The sequence below is a fragment of the Neolamprologus multifasciatus genome, chromosome 5, assembly GCF_963576455.1.
Source record: "Neolamprologus multifasciatus chromosome 5, fNeoMul1.2, whole genome shotgun sequence".
In the NCBI taxonomy this organism is placed as follows: Eukaryota; Metazoa; Chordata; class Actinopteri; order Cichliformes; family Cichlidae; genus Neolamprologus; species Neolamprologus multifasciatus.
In genome coordinates this window covers 12,774,253-12,788,349 of record NC_140443.1, presented here as the reverse complement: position 1 = coordinate 12,788,349, position 14,097 = coordinate 12,774,253, and the positions used below count along the sequence as shown (strand labels likewise).

Sequence of the window (14,097 nt, the reverse complement as noted above, 5' to 3'; positions counted from 1 at the left end):
CAGCCAAGAAAGGTGTGATTTAAGTCTACGAACAGTGAACACCCATGTGCACACCTGTGTGGATCGGCGCGCTTGTATTCAAATGGTTTCCCCATGTAATGGTCTGCTAGAGGATGTAGAGAGCCATAGCCCTGTCCCCCAGGGCATGAAGCAGGCATGGAGGAGATCCAGGCCCCAGACATCCAGAGGCCCCAGAGTGCAAGAGCCCAAGGAGGACCACCGGAGGGGCATCCGTGCCACCTTCATGGGAAGGGCTGAGGATCCCCAGATGAGGGGTCACCCAGTAGCCACCGGGCAGAAGCTAGAGGGGGCTGCACCGGCGTGCCCGCCGGCTCCGCCGGCAGCCAGCTGTGCCAGAGTGAACCGGGCCGCAGGCACAGAGGCCGGAGGCCCGAGGGCCCCCCGCGCCCCGGAAGAGGCCTGACCGAGCAGCAGGCGCCAGGCCCCGCCAAGTAGCCACCGGAGTGAGCTGGCACATGACCTGAGCGCCCAGCCCTGGACACCAAGAACCAACAACGCACCGACCCCTGAGGGCATCAGTCACCGGCAGGGAGTGTGGTGAGGGGAGATAGGCCTCCACACTTTGGAGGGCCTTGGAGTTCCCAGAGAGGTGGAGTCTAAGACCCGACCTGACATATAGACACAGACAAACAGGCACACACAGACACAGACATGCATTCCCACCCTCATGCACACATATACAAACACTCAGCACTCACCCAACGTAGGAATAAACGTAAATGGACATGTACACACAATCACACTCCCCAAACATACTCTATACCCCGGGTCCAGGTATCCTCACCCCCAGAGATGGAAACGGCACCCAGACCCAAGAGATGTTACCCTTCCCTCCGGGGTGGAGGCAAGCAGACCGCCCCAGGCTCCGCAGCAGCAGGGAGGCCAATCGGACAGCCAGCATCTCTTCCCAGCCCCCCCGCCCCGATGGCTAGCAGAGAACGGGGGTGTGTTAAGACCCCATACCTCCCTCCTCCTGCTCAAGTGTAGTGTTGCTGCGTGTTGCTCTAAAGTGTATTTAAAACAAGGGAGAGCATGGTGCTGCTGCTAGAGAGCAGCAGGTGTTAGCACGGCCCCTCCCGAGAACCCTCAATGTCTACATGGATTTAAAATTGAGAGGTGGGCACCGGCGCCAGAGGTAGGTTTGAATACACAGACCGTCTACTGGACGCCGTTAACGTGCCCACCCTCAAGGCCCTATATATATATATATGTGTGTGTGTTATGAGAGTGTAAGTAATGTGGATGTCTAAGTTGTGAGATAAAATTGAGGCACAGGTGGCCAGAAGAGGACAGAGGGGGGGGAATGTCTCCCCTGCACACTGGTGACACACCCGCACCCCAAAGCCCTACCTGTGTGGGTGGGTGTGGTGGAGCGGGAAGAGGGAGGCAGCCGGGGATGGGGAGGAAAAGAAGGGAGGGGAGGGTGTCCCTCCCTAGGGCCAGCTCCCCCGCTGACCCCAATATGCACCCCCGTCCTCTGGTATCCACCAAGGCAAGGGAGCCCAGGCCCATCCAGACCGGGGCCTACGGCAGCAGCACCGCCAAGCCCCACAGGACCCGGGGCAGCCCACCCCACCCCACCACAGAGGAAACTGTACCCACCCCAACATTCAATCATCTCCCAGACTACACAAGACACAGACACCCAGGTTAAGTTTATTCTCCACCTCTCCTATGTCTCTCCCCCACCTGCAGAGTGGACTCCTGCAAAGATGGAACAACCTCCCTGCCAGTTCAAGAGCCCCCCGGTTAGGCCGATGCACAAGAGGCCCCCTGCGCCAGGGCTGAGCCCCCGTGCACCCACCCGCCCACAACCTCGGCGACACACCGACGAGGACCGAAGCCCCCAAGGCCCAGCCAGAGCCCCAGCACGGAGGCGAAGCACCCCCGAACCCCAAACCCCCACGCCCGCCCCGGATCCACTCAGGGGCAGCCAGGCCACCAGGCCAGTAACCTACGTCCGCCAGCACAGACCATCCTCCAGCCCCGCTGCACGCAGCCACGAGGAGAACAACCTCTGAGAGCGACCAGAGCCACTAACCAGGTTATGAACACAACCCCCGGGTTAAGCCCTCCAGGGATAACGTCTCTAGGAGTCCTCCAGGTGCCCTAAGCCCATCCCAACCTCCACATCAACCACAATAGCCAAGGCGGGACCAAACCACGACCCCCCACCCCCGCTAGGTGATGGAGCCGATCAAAGGAGCCCAGAGGGATTGATCTAATGTGGTGGCAGAGGCTATATCGAGACTAATGTGATCTATTAGATAGTTTCTATATTGGCTAGAATTAAGATTATTTTTATTTTTCCAGTTCATGAGGACCGTTTTCTTGGCGATGCATAGGGCAATAAAAACCATGTGGACTGTATTAATTTCTGTAGTGACATCATCCAAATTTCCCAACAAGCATACTAAAGGGGAGGTTGGAATTTTACATTTCAGACACTTTGATAAGTCCTCACATATCTCGTGCCAAAACTTCTGCACTGGTGGACAGAACCAAAGAGCGTGGATGTAACTGTCTGGTGTATTGCCTTGACAGTGTGAGCAGTTGTTGGCGGATGTAAAGCCCATCTTAAACATTCGATGACCTGTATAGTGCACTCTATGCAGTATTTTGTATTGTATTAATTGCAGATTGGGATTTTTAATCAATTTAAAGGTTTTTAAGCAAATCTGAGACCAGACGTTTTGGTCTAAGCTGACTGATAAATCTGCTTCCCATTTTGCAATAGGAAGGGATATTGATTCATCTATTTTAGAAAGTGTTCTGTATATTTTAGATAATAATTTGGGTGATTTAAGAGTAAGAAATTGAACCACACTTGGTGGTGTTTGTAATTCAACTTGACTGAGGTTAAATTTCTTTTTTACTATGGATTTAATTTGTTGATATTCTAAAAATCTTTTCTTGTTGATCCCATATTGTGTAACTAGTCTGTCAAATGGAATAAATTCTGTTCCCTCTAATATATGTTCTAAGTATTTAATTCCTTTACAACTCCATTCTGGGAAATTAATCATATTTTTGTTTTGTAATATGTCAGGGTTATTCCAGATAGGTGTACGTTTGCATGGGATTAATGAAGACTCCGTTATTTTTAGAAACTCCCACCATGCTGTCAGAGAAAAGCTGATGTTGATGCTTTTAAAGCATTCATGTCTTTTGATGTTTGAGCTAATAAATGGTAGGTCTGAAATCTCTAGATCATTGCATAGTGCCTGTTCAACATCTAGCCAGGGCTCATCTAAGAGGGTACATTTTAACCATTCTGAGATGAACTGAAGCCAGTTGGCTAAGAAGTATTGGTGAAAATTAGGCAGATCTAATCCTCCTCTATCCTTGGTTCTTTGTAGCGTTTTTAAGCTGATGCGCGGGGGTTTATCTTTCCAAAGGAATTTAGAAATATGTGAATCCAGAGATCTGAACCAATCTTGTGATGGTTTGTTAGGGATCATTAAAAATAAGTAATTTATTTTTGGCAAGATCATCATTTTTATAGTGGCGACCCTTCCCATGAGTGATATGGGTAGAGATTTCCATCTAGTCAGATCGCCTTCTACTTTCTTTAGAAGTGGGATGTGGTTTAATTTAATTAAGTCTGAAAGCTTAGGAGAAACATTAATACCTAAATATTTAATATTTCCAGATTGTAGTGGGGCAGAAGATGAATTATGGAAGGAGCAGTTAATGGGAAGAACTGTAGATTTTGGCCAGTTAATTGAATAATCTGAAACTCTTGAAAACCAGTTTATTAGAGTAATTACCTCAGAGAGGTTGATTTGTGAGTTTTGCAGAAAAAGCAACACATCATCTGCATAGAGACTGATTTTATGTTCTACGTTATTACATTTTATGCCCTTAATTGTTGTAGCCTGTCTAAGTGCTGCTGCTAGAGGTTCGATAAAAATTGCAAAAAGTGAAGGGGAGAGTGGGCATCCCTGTCTGGTGCCCCTCAGGAGACAAAAGCTGGAGGATGTCTGGTCATTTGTTCTGATACGAGCTGTTGGGGAATTGTATAATATTCTTATCCAATTTATGAAAGAGTTTCCAAAACCAAATTTGTGTAAAGTTGCAAATAAAAATTTCCAGTTAACTCTGTCAAATGCTTTTTCTGCATCTAGAGATAATATTGTGGTTTCAATGTTTTTATTGTATGAGTAGTCTATTAAATTAAGTAATCTACGAGTGTTTGTTGAGGAGTGCCGACCTTTTATGAAACCAGTTTGGTCAGGATGAATTAAGAGGGGGGTTATTTTCTCTAATCTCTTTGAGAGAGCTTTGCAGATTATTTTAAGGTCTACATTTATAAGGGATATTGGACGATAACTTGAGGGAAATAAAGGGTCTTTTCCTGGTTTTAGCAGGAGACTAATGTTAGCAGAATTCATATTTGGTGGTAGTCTGCCATTTTTCTTGATTTCCTGCAACATTCCATGGAATACTGGTGCCAAAATTGTCCAGAATTCTTTGTAGAATTCTGCAGGAAAGCCGTCTGGACCTGGAGCTTTATTAATGGGCATACTTATCAGGGCTTCCTGGAGTTCACCTGGCGTCAGTGGTGAATCCAGTGCCATTGCTTGACTGTCTAGTAATTTTGGAAGAGTTACGTTGTCAAGAAACAAATCAATTTCATTTTTAGACGGGTTTATTTGTGGTGAATATAAAGTTTCATAGAAATCCCTAAAAATCTTGTTTATTCTTCCAGGGTCATATATTGTGTTCCCTGATAAATCTTTAGTAGCACATATAGTTGTTTTTTCTTTATTTATTTTTAACTGGTTTGCTAGAAATCGACCTGGTTTGTTACTGTGTTCAAAATTCTGCAAGCGAAGTCTTTGTACAAGGAATTGTGTTTTTCTATTAATAATTTCATTTAATTCTAGTTTTGTTTTGCATATTTTGTTCATTATTTCTTGATCTTGGTGGAACGCGTAGGCTTCTTCTAAGGATTTGATGGTTTTTTCTAATTCCTGAATATTTTTGTTTTCTTCTTTCTTTTTGTGTGATGAGAAAGAAATTATTTTACCTCTCATCACAGCTTTTCCTGCTTCCCATAGAACAGAAGCAGATATTCCGGGAGTGTCATTAAAGTCTAAATATGAAGTCCATTCCTTTTTAAAATATTTAATAAAGTCTTCATCTTTAAGTAGTGATGTGTTAAATCTCCAGTTTTTACTTGGCGTAGTATTATTCTTGTGTATTAGTGTTAAAGATACAGGAGCATGATCGCTGACAGCTATAGGGTGAATCTCAGTGTCTGAAATGTCACTCAGCAGTGAGCTGCTGACCAAAAAATAATCCAGACGAGAGTAGGAGTGATGAACATGTGAGAAGAAAGTATATTCCTTACTGTTGGGGTGAAGGGAGCGCCATGCATCGCAAAGGCCATAGTCGCTCATATACTGTTTGATTATATTTGTGGATTGCCAATTGCGCTGAGTTCCTGTTGTGTTGAGCCTATCCATTTCTTCATTTAGTCCAAGGTTGAGGTCGCCTCCAAGAATGAGTGTGCAATCAAGGTGTTCAGAGAGTGCACTAAAAAATCCGTGGAAGAATGAGGGTTCATCAACATTTGGACCATATATACTTACAATACATAGTTTTTTGTTCAATATTGATAGTTTAATAATTAGAAATCTACCCTCTGGATCTATAACTGTATCGAGTACTGTAAAATTAACATTTTTATGTATTAAAATTGCTACTCCTCTTTGTCTAGAATTATAACAAGCTGCAAACACATTAGGAAACTCAGGTGTTTTAAGTTCGTTTAAACCTGTAACAGGTCTGTGAGTTTCTTGTAATAAAACAACATCTGCCTGTAGTTTTTTAAGCTGGTTAAATATCTTTAACCTCTTTCCTCTGGTGCCAGCCCCATTTACATTCCATGTGACAAACCTCAGCATGCCCATAATTGTGTGTGTATGTCTAATGATGTAAGCTGGGTGTTTCGTTTAGACGGGTGGAGAAAATGTGGAAACATCACTTGTTTGTAAATAGAAAGAGAAAAAAGTGTGGTGATAGGCTCCATAAGTCTGACTATGTGTGTGACTATTCACTAATATGAACAAGCGTGGCTTGCGTATGTGTCCTGTAAGTCTGTGCTTGCTGTGAGGCTGTTGTAAATGTGCTGCCGTTGAGCGTGTGTGTTTGCGTGATCGTGGTGCGAATATATGGAGAAATAGAAGGTGTTGTTTGTAGGTGAGTGGGGAAGTAGGTGATCACAGCAGTGAAAGACAAGAGAAAGAAAGAAACCACATAAACTGTGAGCGACAACAAAAAAAAGAAAAGAAACGGAAACATTCCAATTAAAGTAATGACGGAGGGTGACGGTGTTATATCTGCTATGACATCATACTGATATTACTAGGTTAAACCCATGTTAAAGGAGAAAGTGTGAATGAATAAGAAAAGAGTGTAGCGGGTTCTTATCTGGAGTGCAGTCAATATAACCACGGTGTGGTGCCGGGGTCGCGGTAGAGCTGTCCGTCCACGTAGAGCCGGTCTTAAACCATTCCTAACCAGTTTTATTCTGTGACAAAGTGTATTATCCTGGGGAAAAAGTCCACAGTGACAGGGGATCACTGTTTCCATGAAAGAGCATACATGGTCTGCAACAATGTTTATGTAGGTGGTATATGGTAACATCTACATGGCAGGCAGGACCCAAGGCAGATGCTCAAAGCATCAAACTGCCTAAGCCGGCTTGCCTTATTCCCTTCTTCCCATCGGCATCCTGATGTGTCTGCATCACTGCAGCCGTAGCACCAATGCGTCTGTGGATCTCCGGCTCCCTTCTCCCATCACTCGTGAACAACACCCCGAGATACTTAAACTCCTCCACTTTGGGCAGGAACTCGTCCCTGACCTGGAGTGGGCACTCCACCCTTTTCCGGCCGAGAACCATGGCCTCAGATTTGGAGGTGCTGATCCTCATTTCCGCTGCTTCACACTCGGCTGTGAACCGTTCCAGTGCGAGCTGGAGGCCATCACCTGATGAAGCCAACAGAACCACATCATCCGCGAAAAGCAGGGATGAGATTCTGAGACCACCTAAGTGAAGACCTTCTGCCACTTGGCTATGCCTAGAAATTCTTCCATAAAAATTATGAACAGAATCGGTGACAAAGGGCAGCCAGCTATGCGGCCCAAGCTCTTGTGACGGTTGTATAAGGATCGAATGGCCTGTAGCAATGGGCCAGACACCCCATACTCCTGCAACACTACTCCTCGAGAGGATAAAGAGCTGGTCCACTGTTCCGTGACCAGGACGAAAACCGAAACCAAACTGTTCCCTTGATCCCTAATAAATTCCACCCACTAACAGATGCAATGGTGAAGAAATAATCAGTGTTATTCACTTCAGCTGTTAGTTACAGTAATGTTATGTTTGGTTGGAGGGTATATGCACATCTTATATTCTTTCTGTAGAAAAACAGAAGTGCTTTACCACAAATAAGGCATATTATTGTAAACAGCCATTTTAATTTGTTTCATCAATTAACAGCCAGTTCTGAAAAAAACAATCCATTGTTGTGTTGGTACTGTGATTCCTTAAATGATTTGACAATGTTTGATAAAACTATTACATTGTGTGGTTTTCAACCTGGTCATAAGATACTGGACAATCTCTTTATCCTCTTGATATTGGAGGATGAATGGCAGTTTGCTCAACTAGTGTACATGTGTTTAGTACAGTTGGAGAAGGAATTCCACTATGTCTCTCAGGGTGTGTGGGGGGTATGCTTTGGGAGTATGGGGTATCAGCCCCATTCCTATGGCCTTTTTAGTAGCTGTACAACAGTAGTAAGATTTTAGTTTGGATTTCCAGAAATATGTTAGACTAATTTCTGGTGCATGTTGGACTCCACCAGAGCTGCCCTTTGTCACTGATTCTGTTAATAATTTAATGTTCTCAGAGTCCCTTTTTTTGCAGGTGATGTGGTTGACATGACGGATGCCAAATTACACTGCCGTTGTTTGCAGCTGAGTCTAAGAGGCCTGTAATGAAAGCTGTTGATCATAGAAGCTTTTGATTTATTGGTCTGTCCACATTACCATCCAAATCTATGACAATTAATTGTGGGTACAGGGGTGAATTGTTGACCATTGCAGGAAATGTAATTTTTGTGCAAGAATCATCAATTTCATGTTTGAAGAAGAATAATTTTTCATATCAGCACAGCAACTCCATTTGTCAGTGCCCCCAAACTGTTTCAAGTCAGAGTTACACAATATGTGTATTTTGATCTGATAGCTTTGTTATTATGGATGAAATTGAAGGACATACATACAAACAATTCATTGCTGGTTAGTCACAGGAAATTAAAAGGTCTCCTGTGTCCACCAGTTTGCCCCAGCCTTCTCCCTCTGCTGGCTTTGAGGCTTCGTAACAAATTATTACAGCAGCTGTTTACAAACAATCTGGACATTTCCACTAGATCGGTTGGGACACTATTCAAAATCATTCTACTTCAGATCTAATAAACAGGCAATATTCCAGGGCAGGTTAAAGAGCATTTACTAATGTATAAACTGTGTGCATGTGTGAAAATAATTTACATGTGATTTCGTCAATCATAATTTCTCCATATAGAAGAGGAGTCTTTACTTACACCGCAGTCCATAAATCCAACAGAAAACACACAACAGAAACCAAACTGTTGGCAAACAGTACACTGCAACAAATAACAAAGGACAACTGAAGGTATTTAAATTAACACAGATACTAATCAGAGAGACAAAATACGGGGGTGGGGGGGGGGGGGTGTGTGTGACACAAACGAGGCAGAAAGGAAGTAAAAGTAAATGCCAGAGACTAAGAACAGGTCGGTCCCAAAATAAAACAGGAAATAACAACGTCGAGAAAACACCTAACAAAAGGACCTAACAGTGATACTAAATTAACTCAAAATGCTTGATTACTATACATAATTAGACTCAGCCTCGAAAGGATTACAAATGAAGAGTAACCTAAGAATAAACATAGAATACTGAATAATGAACTGAGTTATAAAATCAACAATTCAAAAACTAGAGGTCAAAGAACAGATCAAGGCATGTCTTTGTTAATGATGAGTGGAAAATCCAAGTTATAAGATATCTATATAGTAATGTAAAAGAAGTAGTATTATTTCTCTGTTTCTCGCTCCTTTATCCCTGCATTCATACATCTATATCTCTTTCACACAGAAATACAATGTGTCACACACGTCTTCTTATCATGGTTTTGTTGAAATGAACTTATTGGTTGGGCAAAATCAATAAGAGCTTTCTTCTACTCTCTCCAGCCTTCTTTCCTCTCAATTTCCTCGCAATGTACAACCCGTTCTCGCAGACACCACCCCCCACCAAACACACACACACACTCTCTCTCTCTCTCAGAGAGTTCATTCACAAAAGCAGTCAGTGGACTCATTCAGAGGCCAAAGCAAAGTCCAGGTACTCAATCTCTGTCAGTGATAGCGACAGGGCTTGGAGACTGTTGAAGCAGTCTGGAGCCAGTAGAAATACACTGCTCAGACTGTCATTTGGAAGCTACATTGTAGATTGAAAAAACAAACAAAACTCTACAAAAATCTTGTGCATATATTTAACAAATATTAAATTCAAATTTAGTGGTTCATTCTAATTTCCCATTACCCTTCTCTCTAGTCTCCATTTCAAAAATATTGCAATTCTTCTTCACGAGTTGTTTTAATGTGTCTTTAGGTATCTCTTGTGGTCTGACTTTGGGTTTCTTTGTTAAAACAAAACTGCAGTTATTGTTATTACTCTATTAATTTGCCCTAAAGGAACACAAATATGCAAACACATTACATAGTATTCAGAAGCTGACTACTGTCTTGTTTATTTCCTGATGTGTTGCATAATTTCCTTATGGTGTTATTTTGTGCCTTCAGTTCTCGGCTTCACTTCCAGATATGCCTGGGTTCATTCAGTTGATCCTGTTTTGTGTTCCTATTCTGTTTCTCCAGTTTTTTCTCTGTATTTGCCTTTTTTCTGTTTTATTGCCCTTTTTAGTTGTTTCAAGTTAATCTTGTTTCCCCATTCAATTGTGTTTCTCTTCTGTTTTATTTTACTGATGATTGTTCCCTTTTTTATGTGGAGTTTTTCTTCTCTCTTTGTGTTAGTTGTCTTCAGTCGTGTTTCCACATGTTACCGCTGCCCTCATTATCTTGTGTGTGTATATTTTGTCTTACTCTCCCCTTTTCCATTGTCATGTCATCCCTCATTGCTGTGTGTCACCTTTCCCCATGTTTTATAAGATTTCTGGTATTCAGATTCTCTGCTTCAAAAAGGTTTTGGACTTTCTGTATTCTCTTTGAGCTGACAGTGTTAAAGCTGAATTTTTAGTCTATGTCCTTTCTACTGAGTCCTGGATTTACGTTCAAATCCACAAGATACACAACCAAACCATGACAGAACACAAAAAAACAGGAACTGTGTTTCTTTGTAGTTGATTGTATTCTTTGCATGTGATCACTGTTCAGATTTTCCAGCTCTTTAAACACAAGTAGGCTATATAATATCTATATTGCACAATATCCTAGAAATAATATCTATATTGCACAATATCCTAGAAATAATAATAATAAGAAGAAAATATAAGAAAAAGATAAATGTAGGACATTTTGCCTCTAAATTTAGTCTACATAAACAGGTTTTATTAAGTGGAAAACACAATAGCAGTATAATGGCAAGGAGTAACATGTTATGGGCCAAAATGATTGAAAACATTTTGACTGCAGAAAAGTAAAACAATAAAATGATGGATGGAACAAAAGAAAGTTTTCAGCTTTTCAATTGCAAAATCCTTTGCCTTTGTATTTGCTACAGACTGAGCAGAGGGCATAGAAGCTCCTCTGCCTATTTTAGTTTGGTCCCCAGGGACGGAAAAAAGTAAAAAACAATTTCTTGACCATGGAAAGCAATTTCATTTTTTCGCCCCCTCAGAAATAAAAATTGATGATATTATGTAGCAGACCTGAAAATTACTTAAAAAAAAATCTGTATTTAAGATTTACAGTTAAGTCCAGTCACTTCACAGGGAAAAAAAAAGTTCTTGTCAAGCTAGCGAAGCAGACTCAGGCGCAGATCGCAAACTCCTTCAAACAAGAGTGAATTTATTTACAGTGCTCTCCACAGTTAAATATATATATACACAAAGGTGTTTGGGGAAAAGGGGCCGGGGTTCCAGGGTCCAGGAGTGAAAGGGGCAGGAGTCCAAGGGGAAGATTTCCACACGGCTTCCTTAACACAAACAGCTCCTCTTCTCTCCACCACCACTCAGGGCTCACGCTTAGTCACAGTGCACAGGGAAACGGGTCCAGGGGGAATCTACACACTACAGATAATAGTTAGTTTCCAGGTTCAGGTGGACTCACAAACTAAACTTGCAGGTTGCGGAACGACTGACGCTGATGGCTCAACAATCCAGCGACGAGTAGAGCAGGTCCGCATCTTAAGTAGCACTCTAATTCATAATCAAGTGGCAGGTGTGCTGATCATCCCCAGGTGCGTGGGCCAGGGGCGGGAGCCCACACGAGCTCCGCCCCCAAGCGAGAGAGAAAGAGAGAGCAAGGCGAGAGAGAGAATAAACAAAACAACGTCATGTGGTGAGGTGTGGGGACCATTACAGTACCCCCCCCCCCCCCTCAACGGGGAGCCCCCCGGCGACCCACCAGGCTTGTCCGGATGCATGCGGTGAAACTCCCGAACCATGTTCTTGTCCAGAACGGCCGCCCGCGGGACCCAGGAGCGTTCCTCTGACAGGAAACATTTGTGAAACATGGAAGACATCATGGATTCTCATATTGCGAGGAAGCTTTAGCTTCCTTGTCTGAGTGAGGGCCACCAGAAGTACCGTTGGAGAAATTTGATGGTGCGATGAATACCTGGATGGCAGGTGAACCAGGCTGTGTGGGCCCACTGCAGAACCTGGGACCTGATGGAGTGAGGAACATAGAGGCTTTGGGTGGGCCCCCCTCCCTGATCCGGTTCAGTTTCTTGGGCCTCCCGGATAGCTGCCTCAATCTCCCAGGTGATAATACAGGTTGCCAGCAGGATGGGGTCCGGATCCGCCTTGTCTTCAGCAGCGGAGAACTGACGGGAGAGGGTGTCAGGGTTGACGTTCCGGGAACCGGGTCTGTAGGTGATCAAGAAGTGGAAAACGAGTGAAAAACAGAGCCCACCTGGCCTGTCGAGCATTGAGACGCTTCGCCGATTGGAGGTAGGCCAAGTTTTTGTGATCTGTCCAGACCACGAAGGGTTGAGTGGTGCCCTCCAGCCAATGCCGCCATTCTTCTAAGGCGAGCTTAATCGCCAGCAGCTCCCGGTCGCCAACATCAGAGTTACATTCTGCAGGGGTGAGACGATGGGAGAAAAAGTGGGTATTGAATGCCGTTTTCCATTCATCGACGTCCCAAATCCGAACCAGATGGTAGGCGTTTCTTAAGTCCAGCTTACTGAATATGGTGGCGCCCTGGAGAAGTTCAAAAGCGGATGTGAGCAGAGGCAGTGGATATTTATTCTTGACCGTAATGTTATTGAGGCCCCGATAGTCAATACAGGGTCGAAGGGTTTTATCCTTTTTTTCCACAAAGAAGAATTCCGCCACGACAGGTGAGGAAGAGGTACGGATGATGCCGGCAGTGAGGGATTCAGTTATGTATTTCTCCATAGCTTCCCGTTCCAGCAGCAAGAGGCTATAGAGGCGACTGGTGGGTAAAGGAACTCCTGGCAGCAGGTCTATGGCACAGTCGTAGGGCCGATGGGGTGGCAACGACTGGGTGGGGGTGCGGGGACCATGACAGTTGTCAACCTTTTCATTACTGTGACTGTGCTGGATTGAACACAGCCCAATGTAGGATATCTTATACAATGTCTTTTTAAGGTTTGGGTCACCAAGTACAGGTTTTGTACCGATTCATGGTGTATAACTCTCTCGTGCTCTCTTCCTGCCTAGACTAGTAAGAGAGTGAATGGTGGAATGGTGGTTTGGCAGAAAATCGCAGTTCACGTCTTTTATTTGGGGGGTTTTTCGCAGGATGATTTTTGCTTTTGTTTATTTTAATGTCATAAAGATTAAAAACTATTTGTCTAAGTTGAGAAATAAATGACTTGGTTAAATTTAGAGAAGACCATAGAATAACTTAATATATGGTTCTTCAAAGCATTAAACTTGCATTTTGAAAAATTATGCTTACCCATGCATTAAATGTGGTGCCAGGAGGGTTGTTTAAAAGCATCCATATGTGATGAGTTTGGAATGAGAGCAATCTTGCTGTTGCCTAAACTCTGTGTGTCAAGGAATAGATGCCAAAGGACACTTTGTGCATATCTGTGAGCCTCAGCACCTTTGACAAAACAGCAATATGCCCTGGGAATGAGAACAGGTTGGTACAGCAAAGCAAAACAGGCACAGCTGAGCTGTGGAGGTTAGCTCTCAGCAAGATGGGTACCATTTAATTTTGTTATAGTTCACTATTTAAAACAATTTCTTTGTCTTTAGAATTGTTGCCAAAAAAGTATTGAAATGTAGCCTTGCATTGCGGATAAATGGGTAAAAGGTTTTAGCTGAATTAATAATGTATTTAAAAACAAAGAACCAATACTAGAAAGATAACAAACCCCATGGGACATTTTACAGACTCAGCACAAAAACAAACAGGAGGAATATACAACAAACAAACAACAAAACCTCAAGGTAAGGAGCAGCTGAAGAAATAACAGAGGTTAATGCTATTGCCTCATGAAAAGAAGTTTGGAGGTTTGAACCTGATCGGGGTGATTCTGTGTGGGATTTCTTGGGGCAATCTGTTTTCCTCTGACAGTCCAAAGACATGAATTTTAGGTTAATTGATCCTAGTCATGACTGAATACTTTGCTAGACCTGTGATAGACTAGTAACCTGCCAAGATGTAGGCCTCCACTTATACAATTGTTAAAGAAATGGATGGATGAATGAATTTGACCACACAGTTGATGTACTTTATGTAATATGAAATGAAATATGGAAATATGAATATATACTGCACTGGAAATATAAATTAAATGGAGCAGCTCTCA

At 43.2% G+C, this 14,097-nt stretch overlaps 1 protein-coding gene across 2 annotated transcripts in view; it reads right to left on the bottom strand.

Annotated features, from left to right (window-relative positions):
- grip2b (glutamate receptor interacting protein 2b) overlaps positions 1-14,097 on the bottom strand; it is a 264,699-nt gene that overhangs the window by 195,194 nt on the left and 55,408 nt on the right. The gene's annotated exons all lie outside the window — the stretch shown is intronic.